Genomic DNA, 23,452 nt, shown 5'->3' on the forward strand with positions numbered 1-23,452 from the left:
GCACAACGTGTGTCACCTTTAGTCTGGAGAAACAAATATACCTGTTATAGCTTTTTTTTATGAAGAGTGAACATCAGCGATGAAAAGTGAAAGAAAAAGAATTAAAATGGCAGCTGGAGAATGTGCTTCGGTATGAATCTGACCAACTTTCAATCAGTCTAACTAAAAGTCAAGATGCAAGCCTATGCATTACCACACTAAGCACACACATTACTGATTTTGTCTGGCCTGAAGAACTGCTTTCCAGGACTTAATGTTATGTTCGAGAAGATTTCTCGTATTATGCCGCGGGGTGCCCAAAAAAGAAAACAAACAAACAAAACAAAAAAAAAAAACAATTTTTTCAAATGGGAGAACCTAACTGACCCTTCATCAAAAAGGATATACAGATGGCAAATAAGCACGTGAAAAGACGTCAATTCTTGCAAAGATCACCTTTCACTGAAGAACTCAAAACTGTTAAATGACACTTCTCAAGGTACAGGAAGCAACCCAAGACTCCTAGGCGCACATCACTCTTGTTACGACTGGTGGAATTGAGCAATCACGTAAGAGAGAGTAGGAGGAGCCTACTCCTTCAGGCCAGTCATCAGCCAAGTGAGTAGTGGCTTCCCCTCGCCCTATCACACACAACCTCCAATCACCCAATAGAAGTGGAAAGATGGAATAGAAGGCGGGCCCTGTCTGGTCTCCATGGTAATCCCTGACCGGTTGGAGTGGGAGAGCGGTTCTATGTAGCCTTGGTAGTGCCAGAGCCAGATGCCCTAATGGAGGTGGAAAGATGGGGGGTTGAAGGAACAGGGAGAAAATTTATGGGGTGACAGGTGCGAGGAAGAAAGTTAGAGGGGATAGGGAGGATGAGGGGGCAAGGAGGGTTTCAAAAGGGGGGAATGAGGGTTGTATAGAAAGAGAAGTATTTGTATAGAAAGAGAGCACAAGTTGAGAACGGGGAGGTTGTATTTAATGGGGGGAGAAGTAATTCAAAGGATCACCAAGCTGGTTTCAGATGTAGAGAGAAAATTTTAGTGGGAGACATGGCAGGTCTATTCTAATGGGAGGGAAAAGAGGCTATGACTGCACAAGGAGAGGACTTAGAGTTTATAGTTATTCAAAGAAGGTCCTAGAGGAGCCAAGTGAGAGGTTACGGGGGGAGGGAGAGAAGGGAGAAGTTTATGAGTGAACAATTAGGGTCATAAGAGGATCATGATAGATTCACAGGGACAAAGTGAGTCACATTATACAAGGAACAAAGAGGGCTACTGAGGACATTGGGAGCTTTTATAAGTTGAAGATTTTATAAGAGGACAATGAAAGTTTTTACAGAAGAAAAGAGTATTAAGTGTTGAATTAAGTGTTGAGAGGTTTATAGGAGCAAAGAAAAGGTTGCTTGGGGGATGATGAGGGGTTAATAGAAACAAAATATGACAGTGGGTCAGTAGAGGTACAAGGAGGCCAAGTGAGAGTCGTCAGAGTCAGTAAGGAATTTGTGGGGACAGTGGAAGGGGACAAGAGAGATGTGCTGTAGGGATCCGCAAGGCAGTCATAGGAGACAGGGAGGAGCTGAGAGGAGACGGGAAAGGTTCCAGAGAACAGAGAGGGGTTACAGGGCACAGAGGCAGGGAGAAGGATCTGGGAGTTATTGGGTAGAGGGAGTTATTAAAGTGGATAGTAAGATTAGAGGGAATATGCTGTGAGTTAGAGTTTGGTGAGAGCTTTAAAGGGTGTCAGTGAAGATTTTATAGGAGTCAAGAAGAGTTAATAAGGAGGTTAAAAAGAATAGTAGAGTCCAGAAGCCATTCTGAGCCATACCCACTCCCCCCCACCAGGCATCTGAATCTGCATCTGATGAGCCCCCCAGCGACCACCTCTTGCTGGCAATCTTGGCCTATTTGCTGTGCTGTCCCTTAGGCAGTGCAGCCCTGTACTACTCTTCCCAGGTGGGAATATGCATCGCGCCTACCCTCTCCCTTCCATCCCCAACCTGGCCCTGACCCTGAACCAGCTGTATCCAGGTTCTCCCTCCTGTTGGTTCAGATCCCAGCCCAAGTCCTACAGTGCCTGTGCCCCCTCCAATAACCCTTTGAAGCCCCTGGATTCCTGTTCTGCCTCTCCTCTCACACTCAGACCAGGCACTACAACCGCAGGAATGAACGAGACTTGGCCGTCGAGTCCTCCCATAGAGTCTTCAGTCTTGCACTCGCGGGAATTATTGTGGCATGCATTGCTGCACTCAACAGCTGGATCCTATTCCTAATAATCTTTTTCACTCGGTAACTTCATTTCAGCTCATGAAGAAAACCATGAAAATATACGACGGGCTTTACTTACCTCGGCTCTAAGGATCCATTTGGGCCAGGGTCTGATGTGCCAAGTGTTGCCAACCTGAGCCACCACCTGGTGGTAGCTGATAGGGGAAGAAAGTGGTAGCTCAGACAGCTACTGGACCAGAGCACAAAACCGACCCTGGGACCCTACCAAGGGATGTGGGGGGTTCACAGGAGATAGTGTAGGGCACTATTTCACCAGGAAGCCTCTCCTCCTGCCCAACACTTGCCACAATTTTTTTCTTTTATTTTTTGTTTTTAGGACAGCACCCACAGCATATGGAAGTTCCCAGGTTAGGGGTCAAATCAGAGCTGCAGCTGTCAGCCTACACCAGAGCCACAGCAACGCAGGATCCGAGCCGTGTCTGCGACCTACACCACAGCTCATGGCAATGCCGGATCCTTAACCCACTGAGCGAGGCCAGGGATCGAACCCGAGTCCTCATGGATCCTAGTCAGGTTCATTAAGCGCTGAGCTACGAAAAGAACTCTTGCCACAAATTTATTTATGTCAACCAAGGGCCTTGACAAGTTGCTATCTCTGGGGATATAGCATTCACCACTTCATATTAAATCCCTACCCTCTCAAAACTTAGGAAACAGGGTGGAAGACATCTTACCAGACAGTGACAATCCATAGTGGTCCTATCTGTGATGGAGGAAACTAATGGAGGGAGTTGTAAGAGGCTGGATCTAATCTGCAGTATTTTCAGTCTATCAGAAAACCAGGGAGTTAAGCAGCTGTCAGTGAACTGGCTAGAATTCAGATCAGGTAGGATTGCAAAGAGCTTCTATTACTAGCTATGGTTGCCTCCTCTCCCTACCAACTCCATTGATTGAATTTGATCATTACTCAACAATACTTTCTGAGCACCTACTATGTATCAGGCGCTGTACTAGGAACCAGGAAAGCAAAGGAGAAAAATAAGTAAGACCTCTTTCTGTGGGAGCATACATCATAAAGGGAGTTCCCTTCATGGCTCAGCAGTTAACAAACCCAACTAGGATCCATGAGGATTCGGGTTCAAACCCTGGCCTCGCTCAGTGGGTTGGGGATCTGGCGTTGCCATAAGCTGTAGTGTAAGTCCCAGACCCAGCTCAGATCCTGAATTGCTGTGGCTGTGGTGTAGGCCAGCGGCTGTAGCTCTGATTCAACCCCTAGCCTGCGAACTTCCATATGCCATAGGTTCGGCCCCTAAAAAACAAAAAGAAAAATTTTAAAAAACCACAAACAAATAGACCTCTAAATAGTAAACAAGGTAATTACAGGCAATGCTAAATGCTATGGAAAAAAAATAAAGCAGGGTAATAAGCTAAAGCGTGCCAGTACAGTCCAAAAACTATTGTCTACAAGACAACTGCAGAAATTGCCAGTAGGTACTTCAAAACTTGGAGCAATTTGACATTGTCATGACATTCCAGTATATGATCAATATATTTGTCCTACTGAACACAGGATGGACCAAAAGGATTGTCCGGTGACAGAATAGAGGTATCAAAAACAAGTCCTACTCCACAACCACAAATAGTTTGTGATGCACTGGGCTGGTGGGCAATGAGGTCTAGAAGATACATTGTTTAGGCTCGTGCTAGAAGCCGTAACAAATAAACCTCACCCTCTAGTAGCTCACAACATAGACGTTACTTTCACACTCACAGAACCTCAACTGTGGGCATTTCAAGTGGCCCACATACAATTCAGGGACCCAGTCTCCTTCCGCTTGGTGATTCTACCATCTCAGAAGGGCTCAGAGTCTTTGCTTTTGTCCTGTTTTGGCCGCACCCGCCCCAAGCCACAGCAGTGACAACACTGAATCCTTAACTGCTAGGCCAGCAGGGAACTCCATCAGAGTCCTTTGAGTCCGTAAGCTGGAGACAATGAGAACTCTCCCTTGCTTTTTAAAAGCCTTGGCCTGTTAAGTGAACCCTTGTACACTCTTGGTGGGAATGTAAACCTGGACAAGCACTGTGGGAAACGGGATGGTGGTGTCTCAAAAATATAATTTGAAAATTAATTATGATTGCCTGCCATATGATGCAGCAGTCCTACTTTTGGTTTTATATCCCAAAGAAATAAAACAGTGGTCTCAAAGAGGTCTCTGCACTCCCATGATCACTGCAGCATGATTCACAATAGCCAAGGTAGGAAACGACCCACGGGTCTGACAATGGATGAATGGATAAGGAAGAGGTAGTATATACACACAGAGGAATATTATTAAACCATGAGAAGTATGAAATTCTGCCATTTAAGACAACATGCATGGACCTTAAGGTGTTATTATAAGTGAAATAGGCCAAGCAGAGAAAGATAAACACTGTGTGATATCACTTATATGTGGAATATTAAAAACCCATACTCATAGAAACTGAAAGCAGTACAATGGTTACTAGGGGCTAGAAGGTTGGGGGGGGGAACAAACTGGTTAAAAAACAGAAATAGAAAGTTTCGGCTATAAGATGAATAAGGTGTGAGGGTCAAATATATAACATCATAACCATGGTTAACAATACTGCATCGTGTATTTTAAACTAAGAAAGTAAATCTTAAGTATTCAACACCCCCGCAAATAAAGAGGTAACTGTGTGAGCTATAGACATGTTAATTAACCTGATTTTGCACCCTGACTTCAAACTATACTACAAAACTATGGCAATCAAAACAGTATGGTCCTGACACAAAAACATACATCATACATTATACACCAATGGAAGAGAAATAAAGAGTCCAGAGATAAATCCATAATAAATCAATTAATACACAACAAAAGAGACAAGATTATACAAAAAGGAAAAGACAGCCTTTTCAATAAATGATGTTGGGAAGACTGGCCAGCTACATGCAAAAGAATTAAATGGACTACTTTTCATACCATTTCCAAAAACTCAAAGTGGATTAAAAACAAATTTAAGACCTAAAAATCATAAAACTTCTGGAAGAAAATGGCAGTGCACTCAACATTAGTCTTAGCAACATTTTTTTGGATCTATCTCCTCAGGCAGGGGAAACAAAGGCAAAATAAACAAGTGGTACTACATCAAAATAAAAAGGTTTTCCAGAACAATAGAAATTATCAACAAAACAAAAAGGATGCCTAATGAATGGGAGAAGATATCTGCAAATGATATATCTGATAACTTCCAGTTACAAAATAAATGAAGAGCATTTATGTACAGCATGGGGAATATAGTCAATAATAACGTATCTTTGTATGGTGACAGATGATAACTAGATGTATCATGGTGATTATTTTGTAATGTATAGAAATATCAAATCATTATATTGTGCACCAGGAACTAACATAGTATTATAAGTCAATTACACTTCAAAATAAACAAACTCGGGGAGTACCCGTTGTGGCTCAATGGAAACAAATCCAACTAGTATCCGTGAGGTTGCAGGTTCCATCCCTGGCCTCACTCAGTGGGTCAGGCTCCGGCGTTGCCATAAGCTTTGGTGTAGGTCGGAGATGCTGCTCAGATCCGGAGTTGTTGTGGCTGTGGCGTAGGCCAGTGGCTACAGCTCTGATTTGACTCCTAGCCTGGGAAATTCCATATACCACAGGTGCAGCCCTAAAAAGCAAGAAAACAAACAAACAAACAAACAAACAAACAAAACTCATTAAAAAGAGATTAGAATTGTGGTGGCCAAAGGCAGAGACTAAAGGAAGAGGAATTGGATGAAGGTGGTAAAAGGTACAAACTTCCAGTTATAAGGAAAAAAAGGGGAGAAGGAGAGGGAGAAGCAGGGGGGCCAGTCTAAATTTTTTATATTTACTATGAAGACACAGTGTAAACTGATGAACAGCTTTATTTGAAATAAATGTTAGTGTGCAGCACTTTCTCAGAACAATGATTATAAATATTTCAGAGTCTATATATAGAAGAAGAATAAGAGAAATAGCCCCCCTTAAAGAACCCCCAACCCTAGTAATTTATAGATGTTTGGTGTAATTTAGCTTTATGTTTGTTTTTGTCTTTCTGTGTTTTTAGGGCCGAACTCCTGGCATTTGGAAGTTCCCAGGCTAGGGATCTAATCAGAGCTATAGCCACTGATCTACACTACAGCCACAGCAACACCGGATCCGAGCCACATCTGCAACCTATACCACAGCTCCCAGCAACGCCGGATCCTTAGCCCACTGAGCAAGGCCAGGGATCAAACCTACAACCTCATGGTTCCTAGTCGGATTCGTTGACCACTGAGCCATGACAGGAACTCCAAAAGATGTTAATTCTTGCAAAGATCACACTCCACTGCGGAAGAACCTGACCCCAACTTGTTAAATGACCCCTCTCAAGGTGCCTGAAGCAACCCAAGACTCCTAGGCCCACATCACTCTTGTACCAAGTGGTGGTCTTCCCCAAGGCACTCCTGGAATTGACCAATCATCAAAGAGAATAGGAGGAACCTGAACTCCCTCAGACCAATCAGCGGCCAGGTGAGCACTGGCTTCCCCAACCCTAACAGACAACCTCCAATCACCCAATAGAAATAGAAAGGTGGAGTAGGAGGCAGGGCCTGTCTGGTCTCCATGGTAATCCCTGGCAGGCTGGAAGGAGGGAGAGGCTTCATGTAGCCTTGGTAGTGCCAGATCCAGATGCACTCATGGGGTTGGAAAGAAGGGGGTTGAAGGAGCAGGGAGAGAATTTATGGGGTGACAGTTGAAGAAGGAGAATTAGAGGATGGGGGGAATCTGGGGGAAGGAAGGTTTCTTAAGGGGGCAGAGACAATTTTATAAGTAAAGATGTATTTAGAGGGAGCACAGGTTTAGGAGAACAGGAAGGTTGTATTTAGAGTAGGGAGAAGGAATTCAGAGGATCACCAAGCTGGTTTCAGATGTAGAGAGAAGATTTTAGTGGGAGACAGGGCAGATCTTTATAAGCAGACAGAGAAGAGGCCATGAATGGACAAGGAGAGGACTTAGAGTTTATAGTTGTTCAAAGAAGATCCTAGAGGAGCCAAGTGAGAGGTCGTGGGGGGAGGGGGAGAAGGGAGGCATTCATGGGTGAACAATAAGGGTCATAATAGGACAGTGGCAGATTCATAGGGACAAAGTGAGTGATAGTATAAATGGGACAAAGAAAGGACTACTGAGGACATTAGAATTTTTTATATGTTGAAGATTGCATCAGGGGACAATGAAGAATTTACAGATGAAGAGTGAGAGTGTTAAAGTGTTGAGTGAGGGTCGTCTTTGCCTCTCGTTGAGAGGGCCAAAGAGAAGGTCGCATGGGGGATGATGCGGGTGTCAGTGGATGTACAAGGAGACCAAGCCAGAGTCATCAGAGTCATAAGGGATTTTGCAGGGACACTGGAAGAGGGGACGTGAGACATGGTGTAGGGATCAGCAAGGCAGTTGTAGAAGATGGGGAGGAGTTAGAGGAGACGGGACAGGTTACAGAGAACAGAGAGGGGTTACAGGGCACGCAGGGGGAGGTGGGGATTTCTAGGTCTAGGGAACAGGGAGAGGTTAGAGGGGACATGATAGAAGTTAGCAGGAGTTCCCGTCGTGGCGCAGTGGTTAACGAATCCGACTAGGAACCATGAGGTTGCGGGTTCGGTCCCTGCCCTTGCTCAGTGGGTTAACGATCCGGCGTTGCCGTGAGCTGTGGTGCAGTTTGCAGACGCGGCTCGGATCCCGCGTTGCTGTGGCTCTGGCGTAGGCCGGTGGCTGCAGCTCCGATTGGACCCCTAGCCTGGGAACCTCCATATGCCGCGGGAGCGGCCCAAGAAATAGCAACAACAACAACAACAACAAAAAAAAAAGTTAGCGGTAGTCAATGAGAGTTTGCAAGGGGATCAATGAAGAATTTATAGGAACCAACGAGAGATGTCTTGGCGTGAAAGGGAAGGAGGTCAGAAAGGATGTTGGCGTCCAGAATCCATATTGAGCCATAACCCACTCCTCCCCCAGGTGTTGGAAATTATGTCTCAGGGGTCACCCAGCGATGAGGACGTGCTGCCATCTGTGGCCTGCTTCATATGCTGTCCCTTAGGTGCTGTAGCCTTGTGCTACCCCTCCCAGGTAGGATATACATCATGTGAATCCTGGCCCCCGCCTCTCTCTCCACCCTGGCCCTGACCCCAAACCACCTTCTTCCTGTCCTCCCTCCTGTGGGTTCCAGCCCCATCCTGGGTCCATATACCTCCACGGCCAACCCCGATTCAATAAGCCTTAGAAGCTCATCTATGCCCGTTCTGCCTCTCCCCTCAAAGTCAGGCAAGGTGCCACAAAAATAGGAATGAGAAATTTTGTGGGGACAGTGGAAGGGGCCGAGTGAGACATGCTGTGAGGATCTGCAAGGCGGTTGTAGAAGACACAGAGGAGCTTAGAGGAGACAGGAGAGAGGTTAGAGAGAACAGAGAGAGGTTATAGGGCATGGGGGTGTGTAAGGGAATTCTAGGGCAGGGAGGTCTTAGAGTAAGGCTAGAAGGAATGTGCTGGGAGTCGTGGGGGTCAGTGAGACTTTTAAAGGGTGTCAGTCAAGATTTTATAGGAGCCAAACAGGGTGAAAGGCAGGTGGTTATTGGGACTCAGAGAGTCCAGAAGCCATACTAAGTCATAACCCACTCACTTCCCCCAGGCATTTGAAATTAGGTCTGACAAGCCCCCCAGCGACCACCTCTTGCTGGCGATCTTGGCCTGTTTTCTGTGCTGTCCCTTAGGCAGTGTGGCCCTGTACTACTCCTCCCAGGTGGGAATGTGCATCATACCTACCCTCTCCCTCCCCCTCCATCCTGACCCTGACCCTGACCCTGACCCAACTGTATCCATGTTCTCCCTCCTGTTGGTTCAGATCCCCATCCAAGTCCTTACAGTGCCTGTGCCCCAATAACCCTTTGAAGCCCCTGGATTCCTGTTCTGCCTCTCCTCTCACCCTCAGACCAGGCGCTACAACCGTAGGAATGAACGAGCCTTGGCAGCCAAGACCTCCCACAAAGTCTACATGCTGGCTGTCTCAGCAATTGTTTCAGGATGCATCACCATACTCCTCGTCTTGAGTGCATTCCTAGTAATCTTACTTAAGCGGTAACTTCCTCTCCAACTCAGGAACAAAAAAAGCCACCAAAATATACAACAAGTGTTACTTACCTTGGCTCTAAGTATCCATTTGGGCCACATGAGACACCTGCCCCTCCATGTCTGATGTGCCAAGTGCTGCCAACCTGACCCAGCACCTGGGGGTGGTTGATGGGGAAGGAAGCGGTAGCTCAGACAAGGCACTGGACCAGAGCACAAGATCGACCCTGGGACGCTGCCAAGATATGGACCCTGAGACACATGGGAGGGCACTGATTCCCCAGGGCTGCCTCCCCTCTGCCTGAACTCATGCTGTAAGTCCATTTACAGTGACCAAGCGCCTTGACTGTGCTGCCTGACTCTGGGGACATAGCAGTCATCACTTGAAATCCAACTCCACACCCTCAGAATCTTACATTCTTATAAACTGGAGTGGAAGACAGACGTCATCAAACAGTGACAGTCCAGAGGAATCCAATCTCTAATGGGGAAAACCTAAAGAGGGAGAGTGTAAGAGGCCAGATCTAATCTGGGGCATTTTTAGTTGACCAGAAAACCAGGGAGTCAAGCCTCTGTCCATGAAGGAGCTAGAATTCAGGTCAGGTATGACCAGAGAGAGCTTCTATACAGGTATCCACTGCCTCCTCTCCCCTACCTCCCGCCCACTAAAGCTTGTGATTTATGTATTATTCAACACATGCTTTCTGAACACCTATGCTGTACAAGGCACTGTATTAAGAACTAGGAACCAAAAGAAAAATAAGACCCTTTTCTGATGGAACTTACATTATAGTGGGAAGAAAACCATAAAACAAATAGACCTCTAAATGAATAAGATAAATACAGGCAATGGTAAATGCTACGGAAAAAATAAAGGTAATAAAGGCAGTGCCAGACAGTGCCAGGAATAGTCCAAAAACTCTCCCTTTTTTGTTTTGTTTTTTTGTTTTTGTTTGTTGTTGTTTTGCTTTTTGTTTTTGTTTGTTTGTTTTGTTTGTTGTTTGCTTTTTAGGGCCACATTTGCAGCATATGGAGGTTCCCAGGATAGGGGTCCAATCGGAGCTACAGCTGCCAGCCTACACCACAGCCACAGCAACAGAGGAGCCGAGCCATGTCTGCGACCTACATCACAGCTCATGGCAATGCTGGATCATTAACCCACTGAGCAAGGCCAGGGATCGAACCCACAACGTAGTCAGATTCATTTCTGCTGCTCCACAACGAGAACTCCATCCAAAAACTCTTAATGTCACAACAAGACAAGTTCAGAAATTGCTAGTAGGTGTTTCAAAACTTACAGCAATTTCACTTTGCCATGACATCGAGTAAATGATTAAAAGACTTGTCTTGCTGAACATGGTATAGACCAAAAGGATCATTCATGACAGATTAAAGATCTAAAACCAGGTCTTACTCCACAACCACAAATGTAGTTTGTGATGCACTGGGCTGGTGGGCAATGAGGTCTAGAAGGTACATTGTTTAGGGTCATGCTAAAGGCTGTAACAAATAAACCCCACCATCTAGCAGCTCACAACATAGACGTTCATTTCTCATCCATGGAAGTTCCCCAGCTATGCGTTGAATCAGAGCTGTAGCCGCCGGCCTACGCCACAGCCACAGCCATAGCCAAGCAGGATTCTAGCTGCATCTTCGACCTACACCACAGCTCATGGCAACACCGGATCCTTCAACCCACTGAACGAGGCCAGGGATTGAACCTGCATCCTCATGGATACCAGTTGGATTTGTTTCCGCTGTGCCATGACAGGAACTCCCTGAATTTTTTTTTTTAATGTTAATAGTATTACTTTTGGGGGGCACACCTGCAACATACGTAAGTTTCCAGGCATGGGATCGAAGCCCAGCTACAGCTGCAACCTATGCCGGATTCTTAACTCACTCCACTGGGCCAGGAATAGAAGCAACACGGCCAGAGAAATGAGCCGGATCATTAATCCATTGGGCCACAGAGGGAACTCCCTGAATTGTTCTATCAAAACTCAATGTTGGAGTTCCCATCATGGCTCAACAGAAACAAATCCGACTAGTAACCATGAGGTTTCGGGTTCAATTCCTGGCCTGGCTCAATGGGTTAGGGATCTGGCATTGCCGAGGGCTGTGGTGTAGGTCACAGATGCAGCTCGGATCCTGAGTGGCTGTGGCTTCAGTGTAGGCCAGCAGCTGTAGCTCCAATTCGACCCCAGCCTGGGAACCTTCATGTGCCGCAGGTGTGGCCCTAAAAAAAAGCAAAAAAGAAATTTTTTAAATAAAATAAAATAAAACTCAATGTTATATCAAAACGATGATGATTTGAAGTAGATTGAATTGGTGGAATTAGAGCCGACTGACTTCTCTCTTGCAGAGTACAATTTTTATAAGGTATAAAAAGCTTGGTGAAAATTCCTAACGGTTGTGATGAATCATCTTACTGTTCTTTTTTATTCCTCTTTTAAAAAAATACTACTATGAGAGTTCCCATCTTGGCTCAGTGGAAACAAATCTGACTAGCATCCATGAGGATGCAGGTTCCATCCCTGGCCTCACTCAGTGGGTTAAAGATCTGGCGTTTCGGTGAGCTGTGGTATAGGTCATAGATGGGGCTTGGATCTGGCATGGCTGTGGCTGTGGCATAGGCTAGCAGCTATAACTCCGATTCGACCCCAGCCTGGGAACTTCCATATGCTGAGGGTGAGGCTCTAAAAATAAATAAACAAACAAACAAAATAAAATTGTATAAAATTTTTTTGGAGTTCTCTTGTGATGCAGAAAGTTAAGGATATGTCCTTGTCACTGCAGGAGCTTGGGTCACTACTGTGATGCAGGTCTGATCCCTGCCCAGGAAGCCTCCACATGCTGTGGGCATGACCAAAAAAAAATTGCATAAAAATTTTCTTTAGGAATTCCCATGTGGCGCAGTGGTTAACGAATCCGACTAGGAACCATGAAGTTTCAGGTTCAATCCCTGGCCTTACTCAGTGGTTAAGGATCTGGCATTGCCATGAGCTGTGGTGTAGGTCACAGATGCAGCTTGGACCTGGCGTTGCTGTAGCTCTGGCGTAGGCCAGTGGCTGCAGCTCCGATTAGACCCCTAGCCTGGGAACCTCCATATGCCGCGGGAGCGGCCCCAGAAAAGGCAAAAAGACAAAAAAAAAAAACTTAAGTAGTTCTCATCGTGGCTTAGCATGTTAAGAACACAATATAGTGTCCATGAGGAGGCGGGTTCAATCCCTGGCCACACTCAGTGGGTTAAGGATCAGGCATTGATACAAGCTGCAGTGTAGGTCACAGATGCAGTTTGGATCTAGTGTTGCTGTGGGCTGTGGTATAGGCCAGCAGCTGCAGCTCCAATTCAGCCCCTGGCCTGGGAACTTCCATATGCTTCAGGTGTGGCCATAAAAAGAAAAAAAAAATTTTTTAAGATAGACCGTATCTTTGACCATAACTAAAAATTCAAAGAATTTAAATCATACAAAGCCATATTATCTGACGGTGGTATGCAGAATTCTAATGTGCCCCCCTCTAACTGATGAAGAAAAAAAAAGTCTGTTCCTGGTATACAATCCTATATAATTGCCAAGATTGTGAATATGATGGGATATCACTCCTGTGATTAAATGGTACAGCTGACCTTAGGAAAGGACGATTACCTGGGTGGGTCTAACCTAAACACATGATGAGGCCTTTAAACATGGGTCTAGAGGTTAGAGACAGAGGAAGTCAGAAACGAAGTATGAGAGTGATTTTTGTTGTTGCTGTTGTTGTTGCTGTTGTTGCTTTTTAGGGCCGAACCCGAGGCATATGGAGGTCCCCAGGCTAGGGGTCTAAACAGAGTTACAGCTGCCAGCCTGTACCACAGCCACAGCAACACAGGATCCAAGCCGCATCTGCGACCTACACGACAGCTCACTGCAATGCTGGATACTTAACCCACTAAGTGAGGTCAGAAATCAAACCCGCAACCTCATGGTTCCTAGTCAGATTCGTTTCCACTGCACCATGACGGAAACTCCAGTATGAGAGTGATTTTGATGGTAAGGAATTCTGTGTTTACGGCTTTGAAGATGAACAGGACCACACGGCAAGGAATGCAAGTGTACTTTAGAAACTGGGACTCGATCCTGGCAGCTAGCCAGCAAGGAAAAGATAACGGCCTCAGTCCCAAAACCACAAGGAACTGAATTCCACAACCACATGAACCTGGAAGCGTATCCAGGGCTCCAGTTAAGAACAGATTTCGCAGACACATTGATCTCAAGTGAGAACCTGAACAGAGAACTCAGCAACCCTATTCTGGATTTCTCACCCTCAGAACTGTGAGCCTATATATAGCTGTCGTTTTAAGCCACACAACACAAAAATGTGTATGTTGATTTGTCACACAGAAATAGAAAACTAATATGCTGACCATAATAAAAGTAATCTAGGAATCAATAACAGATAACCCAAACACTTAGGAAATAAACCATGCAAGTCAAAATAATTCATGAATCAAGGGAAATTAGAAAATGTTTTAACTGATCAAAAATCTAGAACATATCAAAATATGTGGATGCAGCTAAAGCAGTGCTTAGAAGGAAACGTACCCCCTCGAGAAAATAAGAGGTGTCTCAAAAATTAAAAAACTATATAATGCAAAAATCTATCAAGCACCTAGAAGAAAATACAGAAGAAAACATTTCTGACACTGGGTTAGACAAAAAGTTCATAAATATGATACGATCTCTAAAAGGGAAGAAAAAAGAATTCTACTCTATCAATATTAAAAAAAAAAAAAAACATTTGCTCTGCAAATAACAGAAAATAAAAGTATAAATTAAACCCCCAAACATAATAACTGCAAGTCACATATCTGACAAAGGGCTTGTATCCAATACATATAAACAACCCTCAAAATTAAACTGTAGTAAAAATAACTTCCTTCGCTCATGCTCTAGACCAATCAGCAGCCAGGCTTCCCGACCTGACACGCAACTTCCAATCAGCCAATAGGAGAAGACACAGGGTAAGGGGCGGGGCCTGCGCGGTCTCCATGGCAACCCCTGACGAGTTGGAGCGAGGGGAAAGCTCGGTGTAGCCAGATCCAGATGCCCTAATGGGGGTGTTTGAGGGGACAGGGAGGGAATTTGGGGGGGACAGGGTGGGAGGAAGACAGCTAGCATGGGTTTGAGGGAAATGAGGGGACAAAGAGTGCTTCATAAGGGGAAGAGAGGGCGTTATAAGCAGAGAAGTGTTTAGAGGGAGCATGGGTCTCAGAGAACAGGGAGGCTGTCATAAGTGTACAGGGAGTTCACAGGGTCAAGAAGCTGGTTTCCAAAATGAAGAGAAAGTGTTAAAGGGAGACAGGGCATGTGTTTATAAGGGGAGGGAGAAGAGGCTATGAGTGGACAAAAAGAGGACTTTGAGAGTTTCTAGTTGTGTTCAAAGAAGGTCTTAGAGAAGCCAAGTGAGGTTATGCTGGGGTGGGGGTAGGAGTTTATGAGTGAAAACTAAGCCTCAGAGCAGAACCATGAAAGATTCATAGGAATGAAGTGAGAAGTAGTATAAATGGGACAAAGAGAGAGCCACTAAGGTCATTACAAGTTTTTGTAAGTTGAGAATTTTATACAGGCACAATGAATGTTTTACACATGAAAAGTCAGAGTGTTAAGTGTTTATTGAGGGTCTTCTTAGCGTAGTTTATAGGGACAAAGAGACGTTTGTTTGAGGGACAATGAGGGTTGAATAGGAACAAAGTGCTGCAGTGGATCAGTTGAGTTTTCAGGCAGACCTAGTGAGAGTCACCAGAGTCAGTAAGGGCTTTTGTGATGACAGTGGAAGGGGCCTAGTGAGAATATGCTGAGGGATCTTAAAGACTGTTATAGAAGACAGGAGATTATAGGAGACAGGAGGTTATAGGAGACAGGGAAATGGTTACAGGGAACTGAGAGGGATTACAGAGCATGGAGGCAGAGTGGGGGGCTGGAAGTTCTAGAGGACAGAGAGGTATTAAAGGGGATAAGGAGAGGTTAGACAGAACATGGTGGGTGGTAAAGGGAGTTAGGGAGAGTTTTAAAGGATGTCAGTGAAGATTTTACAGGAGCCAAGAAAGGTGAAAGGGAAGAGGCCAGAGGGGATGTTAGAATCCAGAAGCCATACTGACCCATAACCCACTTCCCACTCCCAGGCGTTTGAAATTTTGCGTTCCAAGCCCCCCAAAGACTATATGTGCCTGTCGATTTGGGCCTTCATCCTGTGTTTTCCCATAGGCATTGTAGCATTGATTTTCTCTATCCAGGTGAGAGTCTTGAGTCATGCCAATCCTTGCCACCCCTCACTCTCCATCCTGGCCCTAACGCTGACTCAGATTCTTGCTTGGGGTTTAGGTCCCCACCCTGTATTCATACATCCCATGGCTCACCCTCTCCCTCATCACAACAACCTTTTTAAGCCCATCTATTCCTGTTCTACCTCTCCCCTCAAATCAGACAAGGCGCAGCAACAAATGGAATGACCAAGCCTTGGCAGCTGAGACCTCCCACCAAGCCTTCTACATTGCGGTCCTGGGGATTGTTATGGGAAGTGTCATCATACTCAGCCTCTTGATTTTCTGCATGTTGGACATATTTTCTCGGTAACCTCCTCTTCAGCTCATGAAAAGAGAAAAGAAAAAAAAAGGAAAAATGACTAAATATATCTAATACTGTTTACTTACCTTGGTTCTAAGTATCCATTTGGGCCACATGAGACACCTGCCCCTCAATATCTGGTGTGCTAAGCACTGCCAACCTGAGCCAGCACCTTGAGGTGGCTGGTAGGGGAGGGAAGTGGTAGCTCAGGCAGCCACTGGACCAGAGCACAAGAACAACTCTGGACCCCGCCAAGACTGGGCCCTGGGAGACAAGGGAGGGCACTCTTTCCCCAGGGCAGCCTCCCCTCCTGCCCACATGCGTGCACTCACGCCATAAATCTATTTATGCTGAACAAGGGCCTTGACCGCCTGACTCTGGGAATATAGCAGTCGCCACTTAAGCACCAGCTAAACCCACTCTGAATTTATAAACCAGGGTGAAAGACAGACAGATCCCATAGAGGGGTCCAATCTCTAATGAGGGAGACCTAGGCAAGTGGGTTGTAAGAGGCCAGACTTAATCTGGGGTATTGTGGCCAACCAGAAAACTAGAGAGTCAGCGGCTGTCCGTGAACTAGCTGGAATTTGGAACTTGGATTGTAGAGAGCGTCTATAACAGGTAAGGATGGCCTCCTCTCCCTTCCGCCCACCCCTCATTATTGAATGATGAATGAGATTTATTCATCATTCAATAAATATTTTCTGAGCACTTACAGTGTACCAGGCGCTAGGAACAAGAATTACAACAGAGAAGCATAAATAAGATTCCTTTCTGATAGAGCTTACATCTGGTAAGCTTCCCCACATTCTAGTAGGAAAAAAACCATAAACAAATAGACCTCTAAATAAGTAACTGCAGGAAATGGTAAGTGCCATGGAGAAAAATAAAACAGGGTAATAAGATAAAGCAGGACGAATGCTGGCCCACCAATATCAGTAGTCTGCAACAAGATCAGTGCAGAAATTGCCAATAGGTGTTTTAAAACTTGATAGCAATTTGACATTGTTACGACATCCAAGTATTTGAAAGAGACTTAGGAAGTTCCCTCCGTGGCCCAGCAGTTAACCAACCCCACTAGGATCCATGAGGATGCGGGTTTGATCCCTGACCTTGCTTAGTGGGTTAAGGATCCAGCATTGCCGTGAGCTATGGCTGCAGATGCATCCTGGGTCCTGCATTGCTGTGGCTGTGGCATAGGCCGGCAGCTGCAGCTCTGATTCAACCACTAGCCTGGAAACTTCCATATGCCGAGGGTGTGGCCCTAAAAAAAAAAAAAGCAAAAAATTAAAAAAAATTTTTTTTAATTAAATTTTTAAAAATAAAAATAAAGGAGTTCCCGTCGCGGTGCAGCAGAAACAAATCTGACTAGGAGCCACGCGGTTGTTGGTTCGATCCCTGGCCTTGTTCAGTGGGTTAAGGATCCAGCGTTGCCATGAGCTGTGGTGTAGGTTGAAGACATGGCTCAGATCCCGAGTTGCTGTGGCTGTGGTGTAGGCTGGCGGCTACGGCTCTGATTCGACCCCTAGCCTGGGAACCTCCATATGCCATGGGTGTGGCCCTAAAAAGACAAGAAGACCAAAAAAAGAAAAAGATTAAGAGATAAAGAGTATTTGGTATCTAGAGACAAAAGAATATCATTAAAGCATGAGAAAAGTCAAATCTTGACATTTGCAACAATATGAAGGGAACCTGATGGCATTATGCTACGTGAAATAAGGCAGAAAAGAACAAATACTGTATGATATCACTTATATATGGACTCTAAAAAGGCCAAACTCATACAAACAGAAAGTAGAATGGTTGGTGCCAAGAACTGGGTGTGGGAGAAATAGGGACAGGCTGATAAAAAGGTAAAAACTTTCAGTTATAAGATGCATAAGGTCTGAGTATCTAGTGTGCAACCTCGTGACTGTGATTAATAAGACTGTATTGTATTGTATACTTAAAATTTGCTAAGAGAGTTCTCCTATAGCTCAGTGGGTGAAGGATCCAGTGTTATCACTGCAGTGGCTCAGGTCACTGCTGTGGTTCAGGATTGATCCCTGGCCCAGGAACTTCCACATGCTGCAGATACAATAAAAAAAAAAGCAGAAAAAAACTGCTAAAAGAATAGATATTAAGCATTCTCACCAAACATAAAAACAAAAACAAAGGTAACTATGTTTGGTGATGTTATTTAACTCTATTGTGGTAATAACCTCACGATCCACATATCAAATCACTATGTCTGTACACTTTAAATATATTACAATTTTGTGTTAATTATACCTCAATAAAGCAGGGTAAAAAAAAAAATTTTTTTTTAATCAAGTTTTGGCCTGAAACTACCATATATAACTTTTGCTCTCAGTCCACTGGACAAACTAGTCTCATGGCCTCAACTGAAAGCAGGGGCCTCTGTAGTCCCAGACTGAGCAGCCAATGGACACCTTTCTAGGATGTTCCTTGAGCTGAGACACAGAAGCCAAAGTGTGAGAAAGGTCCCACAGAATGAAAATAGCATGTAGAAAGGTCCATAAGCTGGATGAGCTTGGCAATTCAAGGAACAAAAAGGAGTGCAATGTGGCAGTAAGTAATATCAGATATCCCGCTCTCCACAATAGGCAGGGTTCTCTCCTCCTTCCCGTAAGAATCCTTGTAGGTGTTTATGTCTCCCATTTCCACTGTTCCTCAAGGGGAAACCCAGCACTGGTTCTTCACCTTCCATCTGACAAAGATCTGCTCAAAGGAATATTTTACAGACATACAGCCACCCACCTGTAGGACCTCCCAACCCCCTCCATGCCTGGCTCTGTTCTGGGTGATGCTGGGGACACAGCAGTGATCAAGACAGACCCTACCCCTTCCCTCACAAAATCTGCAGTCCACTGGGAGAGGCAGAATCACCACCAGACAGGCCTGTGAGTTGGTCTTTCATTTATTCTTTCACTCAGCACAATTTTTATTGTGCATCTCTTGTTGTGCCAGGCACAGGGGACGCATTACTGAACAACCAAAAAATCCTACCTCATGGATCTCATGTTCTGGTGGGGTGTGAAAGATAATACACATAGTCAGTAGTAAACTATTAAGAGTCCTGCAGAAACAAGGAGGGTGCCTGGAAGTATTGGAGATGAGTGAGGGGCTGTAGTTTTAAATAGGGAGGCAGGTACTGCTCCAATGCAGATGTGATTTTTGAGCTAAGTCTTACAGGACTTAAGTGAGGAAACTAGGCAAACATCTAACCGAGGATTGTCCCAGGAAGATGGAAGTGCTATGTCAAAGGCCTGGACAGAGGAGCATGTCTGGTATTTCTGAGATATTGTACAGAGGCCAGTGTAGCTGAAGTGATACGAGCAAGACAGGGAATGATTAGAAATGAAATCAGGGAGGTAATGGAATGGGAGATGGAAAAGAGCTCACTTTACTCTGAGTGACATGAACAAACCTTGAACAGATGAGTGACATGAGCTGCCTCAGGTGTTACCTTGGCTCTCCATGACTCTGGAGGTGAGCAGACGGTAGGAGAAACATGACGGCAGGGAGACTGCAGGAAAAGTTCAGATGGGAGGTGATGGAGCATCAGGCCTTAGTAGGGAATTAGAAAGGTACAGCAAACAAGAACTGCTGAGGCATAACATGAGTATAAGAGAAAAGGAGAGATTTTTGGCCTCAGGAGCTGGAAGGACAGAGTTGCCCTGGTCTGAGCTGGAGAAGGAGATGAGAAACAAGTTGAAGTATATAGTATAGCGGTCATTATAAGTCTGGGGAGTCATACTCGGGCTCAGAGATTGGTTCAATGAGACGTAAATGAATGGTTTATTGAGCTAATGGAAGCAGCCTATCTCTTCCATGTTGGCCTCTAAAACCACATCTTTCTCTTCTCTCAGGGGCAGGGTGAGCCATTCTGCAACCACGTGAAAGAGCCTGGGGCTGCCAGGATGAAGGAGGAGCCACAGAAGAAGCAAGTACTAGGAAGTGGAGGAGCAGCAAACTGGGTCCTGCTCATTAGGATCATCATCGTCATCAGAGCCACTGAACTGTTAACTGCATCAATCACTGTTCAAGGAGCTTATGCATGGTATATCGCATTCAAACCCCACAACAACACTGGAAAGTAGGTATTATTACTCCAGATTCATAAATGAGGAAACTGAGGCCAGGAAGATAGAGGGACCTGTCCAAGATCATGTAGCCTGTAGGTGGTGGAGTCAGGACTCAAACCGAGCCAGTCACATTGCAGAGCTTTGCTCATAACTGCCTTCCAGTGTTGGAGCTACTGGATCATACCTCACCTAAATCAGGATGAACCAGTACTCATTTTAAAATCATGTGAGCCAAAATATTTCTTGTTGAGGGGGCACTATTTTGAATTGAGTTTTCAGACATTTGTCATCAAAAAGAGGCTTAGGAGTTCCCATCGTGGCACAGTGGAACAAATCTGACTAGCATCCATGAGAACACAGGTTCAACCCCTGGCCTTGCTCAGTGGGTTACAGATCCAGAGTTGCCATGAGCTGTGGTGTAGGTCGCAGACACAGCTCAGATCTGGTATTGCTGTGGCTGTGTTGTAGGCTGGCAGCTGCAGCTCCGATTCTACCCCTAGCCTGGGAACCTTCATATGCTGTGGGTGTGGCCCTAAAAAGACCAAAAAAAAAAAAAAAAAGGCTTAGATATGACAGTCCACAGTAGGTTATCCAACCAATTGGGAGTGGGGGGGCAGTTAGGGAAGACTTCCCTGGGAGGCCACATCTAAGTTAAAACCTAAAGGAGGTGGGTTCCCACTGTGGTTCAGTAGTAAAAAAACCAACTAGTATCTGTGAGGAGGCAGGTTCCATCCCTGGCACTGCTCATTGGGTTAAGGATCTGGCATTGCCGAGAGTTACGGTGTAGGTCGCAGATGAGGCTCGGATCTGGAGTTGCTAGGTTGTGACAGGTGGGGCCCTAAAAAGACCAAAAAAAAAAAAAACCCTAAAGGAGGAAGGGGAGGGGTTCAAGATGGCAGCATAGGAAGACTGTAAACCCACCTCCTCCCTTGGACACACCAAATCGACACCTACATATAGAAAATTCCTCCTAAAGAAGATCTGAGGGCTGATTGAACAGCTTCTGCACATGGAGGGACCACTAAGAAATGGATAGGAAAGAGAGAGACATGGTATCCATGGGAACTCACCCCCCGCAACATGGCACCCTGCAGTAGGAAGGGATATCCTTGAAGAGCTGAGCGCAGACTCACCCATCCCGGGACACAGGAAAAAAACAAAAAACAAAAAAACAGCAGGTTGGTTTTTTTTTTCCGTCTTTTTTTAGGGCCACACCCATGGCATATGGAGGTTCCCAAGCTAGGAGTCAAATCAGAGCTGTAGCCGCTGGCCTATACCACAGCCACAGCAACACTGGATCCTTAACCCACTGAGCAAGTGCAGGGATGGAACCTGCCTCCTCACGGATACTAATCAGTTCACTTCCACTGAGCCACGACAGGAACTCCAAAAAAACTCAGCAGTTTAAAGAAGGAAATCCAGGAAGGAAAGGAAATCCAATTACTAACATTAAGTATCTGCCAAATGGGTAGGGAATGCCTGGAACTCTCTCCAGGATTGAAGGTTCCAGTGAACATCATCATTTGATCCCCCAGGACTCCCCTCCCAGTCTGTGCCTGCTCCAGCTCCTGTGTCCTACCAAGGCTACTACAGCATGGTGCACCCCAACACTGACAACCCCTCTATGATGAGCCAGCAGCCAGCCAGTGACAACCTATAAAATGGCAGCTGCTTCACCTCTCCCCTCCAAAGCTTGCCCAAGAATCTCTTCTGGCCCATCCCATTTGGACACAGAAGGTAATTCTAGCATATAGTTCACTCAGCATAGTCAAGCTGACACATTGCAAAGCCACAGCACAGAGACTGGAGGAGAGTGGGAGATAATGGTTAGGAGTTGGTTAGAGAGATGGTCACATGACCAGCTCTGTGCTCTCTTAAGTATCTTGAGAAGATGTGTCTAATAACCCCTGGGTGGCTTTTTTAGAGTTGGAGGGGAAATTGCTGGTAGTTATCTCTTATTTGGCTTTAATTTTGTATTTGAAACATACAGAATCCTTTTATATTTATATATAATTATATAGCTTGGGTCAAGGTGCATCTGATTTACTGTCATTAGGTTATGATTATAGGTGTTCATTAAACAATGTTCCAGCTTTCGGCCAGTACTTTTGTTTTAATAGACTTTAATTTTGGTGAGCACTTTTACAGTTAGAGAAAATCACACAAAAAAATAAAATTCCCATTGACATCCCCTCCCTCCATACACATTTCCCCCTATTATTACCGTCTTGCAGGAGTATGGTACTTCTGCTACACTTGTCGCATTAGTCCCTGGCAGCCTCTTTTGCATCTCAGCCCTTATGAAGCATTTGAAGACAAACTCAGCTTTTCCCCCAAATTTTCTACTTTTTTTTTTTTTGGTTGTTGTTGCTGTTGTTGTTGTTGTTGTTGCTATTTCTTGGGCCGCTCCCGCGGCATATGGAGGTTCCCAGGCCAGAGCCACAGCAACGGGGGATCTGAATCGCGTCTGCAACCTACACCACAGCTCACGGCAACGCCAGATCGTTAACCCACTGAGCAAGGGCAGGGACCGAACCCGCAACCTCATGGTTCCTAGTTAACCACTGCGCCATGACGGGAACTCCCCCAAATTTTCTACTTTAATGGTGACCTCAGAGTCCCCTTGTCCCTGGACCAGAGACTCCAAAGACCCTTGGATGTCCCCTTGACTCTTCACACCCATAGAGTCTCTTATGTCATTAGCATCTCTCCCAAAGCTGATCCTTCTCTCATCTCCCCATTTCAAAGTCTGTTCCATTTTGAACCTAGAGCCCTGGACATCACCCTGGATGCCCCCCCTATTGCCAGTCAACCTCACATGACCCACCTACTCAGCCTGACAGTGGTCCAAGCACTGTCCTCACCCCCATCCTCTACTCATCCTGCTCCATCCTCCTCCCTGGGTTCTCAGCTTTAGTTTCTCCGCACTGTCTTTCTCCCCACGTGTTTATTCAACAAGAACAGAATGATGAACGAGGCAAGCATATTGAATGAAAAGTCCCTAAATGTTACCATTTCTCAGAGCCATGTCTAAGGCTGAGTGGGCTCTCCAGGACTCCAGCCTTAGTATCCAATGCTTTCTGGGACACTCCACAGACCTCTCACACTCCTTGTGTCCCAAATTGACCCACCCCTGCTGCTTATGATCTACCATCCCTACCTGGTGATGCGTCTATATCCCTCACTGAACTGTGAGCTCCGTGGCATGGAGACTGGGGCTGTCTCAGCCACCGGGGCATCCCCAGCACAGGGTCAGCTCACGAATGTTACGGAATGGTAAGGACGAACGAATACCTAAAAGAAAGCATGCCAGGGAGACATGCAATCTGCCTTCTATCCCTCACTCGAAGCTGGGACACCCTGTTGTGGAAATCAAAGAGCATTAAGTTTGACATCTCTTCGCCTGA

Source organism: Phacochoerus africanus, chromosome 8 (assembly GCF_016906955.1).
Source record: "Phacochoerus africanus isolate WHEZ1 chromosome 8, ROS_Pafr_v1, whole genome shotgun sequence".
NCBI classification, from domain to species: Eukaryota; Metazoa; Chordata; class Mammalia; order Artiodactyla; family Suidae; genus Phacochoerus; species Phacochoerus africanus.